This window comes from Penaeus chinensis, chromosome 22, assembly GCF_019202785.1.
Source record: "Penaeus chinensis breed Huanghai No. 1 chromosome 22, ASM1920278v2, whole genome shotgun sequence".
Lineage (NCBI taxonomy): Eukaryota > Metazoa > Arthropoda > Malacostraca > Decapoda > Penaeidae > Penaeus > Penaeus chinensis.
Window position 1 is genome coordinate 4471915 of NC_061840.1, and position 2500 is coordinate 4474414.

At 34.7% G+C, this 2500-nt stretch overlaps 1 protein-coding gene across 3 annotated transcripts in view; it reads right to left on the reverse strand.

Annotated features, from left to right (window-relative positions):
* Positions 1-693: 693 nt before the first annotated feature.
* The window catches only part of LOC125036833 (tetraspanin-33-like), a 21011-nt gene continuing 19204 nt past the window's right edge, over positions 694-2500 (reverse strand). For all 3 annotated transcript variants that reach the window (XR_007115922.1, XR_007115921.1, XM_047629702.1), the window contains one exon: positions 694-2500. This exon is cut by the window's right edge and continues 1824 nt beyond it. The gene's annotated coding sequence lies outside the window, so the exon portion shown is untranslated.

The window sequence follows — 2500 nt, forward strand, 5'->3', positions numbered from 1 at the left end:
GGAAACTCTGCCTACTTGTTTTTGGAGACATTGTTGTAAGAGAATGTATTATCAGTGTATGGGGCTGTAGGGGGTATCAAAGGAAATCAATCCCACTTGGCTGGGCCAAAAAGGGTACTCAAGAGGTAGTAATAAGGGGGTGGGGTAGGTAATGAAGAAGACTGTGCAATAGGAGTGCTGGAGTAGAGGAAGGGGTGTATTCTGAAGGTTGATTAATGACCTGTACTGATTCGGAATAGATAGAGTTGACAGCAAACACTGAGGAGGAGTATTAGTATCAGTGGTCAGAGCTGTAAGTGAAGGAGAGAAAGAGGTTGGGAAACCAATGAAATCATATTTAGATGGGCTAGTTGATGAAGGGGCAAGCCTCAATGCCTCTAATAAGGGTAAAAAAAAATCTTCATTATTGGCCATGGTGAGCCTAAAATAAATAGGGAGAAGAAACAGTCTACCCCACAGGATCCCCATGAGGGGTAAGGGCTAGGCGGTTAACCAAGGAAATGCTGTGCCCATGGCTTCCGGAGGGCGTTCATGACTGACATAAAGCCAGCCTTTCATCCTTTCAGTATGCTTCTCACACCTTAAGAAGTGGACAGAAGAAGGGGATGAAGAAGAGAAGGGAAAGGAAAAGGGGAGAAGAAAAAAAACATGCATTAGTCTATGATCTGCTCAAAGGTTAAGTACACACAATGGTAAATCAAGTATATATTTATTAGATATCAATAAAAAAAGGGAACATGTGTACAGTATCTATATAACCAGTGTATTTTGTTAAAGCTTGTTCTAAACCTATGAACTATTTACTGTAAATGCATTTTTAAGATACAAGTCTATGATAAACTATAGTCAACAGAAGTGAGACAGTTCAACATACAAGGCACATTTAACACGTATCAGTCACTTTTTAATATCCAGTATTCTTGAATGTTTTAATCATTACAAAAGCTGTAATTCAAAGGATAAATACCTAGGACATACATTATCTCCAAAGCTGTTAGGACCACCACAGCACTATACATTATTTAACAAAAACCTGTCATAAGAAAATATACAGCAATATATGTCAAGAAAATACAGTTGACATAAGTTATTTAAAATTTTACAAGTTAGTCTTTGATATCATGATGGAAAAACAATAGTATGGGCAAAGGAAACATGTACAATGTATGGAATTAAGAATTGCCTTTGTAATGATTATAATATTAAGATCAACCTATATTACTGCAGGAAGCATTGAAACACAATACTACTATTCTCTCCTTGCAGACAGGTACACCATACTTGTTCATGTAATATGTCCCCTTAACTTACTTTAGTAACTCAACTTAAGGCTACAAGATCTCTCTCAGACCAGTTCTTCTTAGGCTGCATAAACTTCAATGCTGGTTATCAATATGACCCTTAGAGCTTCAATGCTTCTACTTCTTGCTTGGTAAGTATTTTATGAATAACAAGATACCATTCACCAATAAGGGATAATTTTCTTTCTAAATGCAATGGATATTTGTATCCTATACATGTATGGTTAATTGTGCATTATGTGCGTTAATTACATATTATCTACCTTATGAATCTACATACACTTTCTTTACAATAGAATTGGAAATATCCTAAATGATAGAAAATGTAAGAAGTCATGTTAACTGTCAATAAAATAAAGAGGTTTTGTTCTCTTTACAAATACAGATTTTTCAATCTAAAAAAATATGAGCATTTTCATCCAAGAATATCTAATTCTAATACAGTTGCTGATCTAATGAAAGGGATTAAGGATGGTATAGTTTGGGTCTAAAAAAATGGAACTTTCCTGACCAAGATAATGAATAATGAATACACTATAGTCTTGTGTTCAATTCAGTAAAATGTATGTCAGCTGCACAGAATTTAACACTGGAAGAATCCTCCATAACCTTTCTGGAGACATCCTGCCTTGATATCACACCAAACTCAAGTGAAGATTCAATTCATCATTAATATATTTGAAGAAACTGTGGACTACTGAGATGCAATGACAGACCCCAACCATATTTTTGCTCAAGATTAATCCAACTCGGTTATGGCACAAAAAAATAAACAGCCCTAAATATAATTTAGAATTTGTCTCTCCCTTTGTCTACTACCTAAGTCATAATTTTAAAAATCCCACTGACATACATTTACAACACAATAACATTAATAACTATTAATAATAATAATAATAAAAAATCTAAATTATACAATCATTGTGTATCACTGAAATGCAGTTTACTTCTTTGGTATCATGATAGACACTGCAATCCACTCAAACAACAAGCTGCTAAATCCCACTGATTTATAAAACGACATCAAAACCCTACTCTGTCCAAAACATTAAAGTTTAGGCCTGTACTCAAATAAAAGCTCAGTCTTGCATAAGATTGTACAGAGGCTCTTCTTTACTCTCCTTTAAAAACACGTGAGTACTAGAGACTGCTTTTGTTCCTAAAAAGTGCTCTTTGTGCTGCCTATTACAGCTGTATGA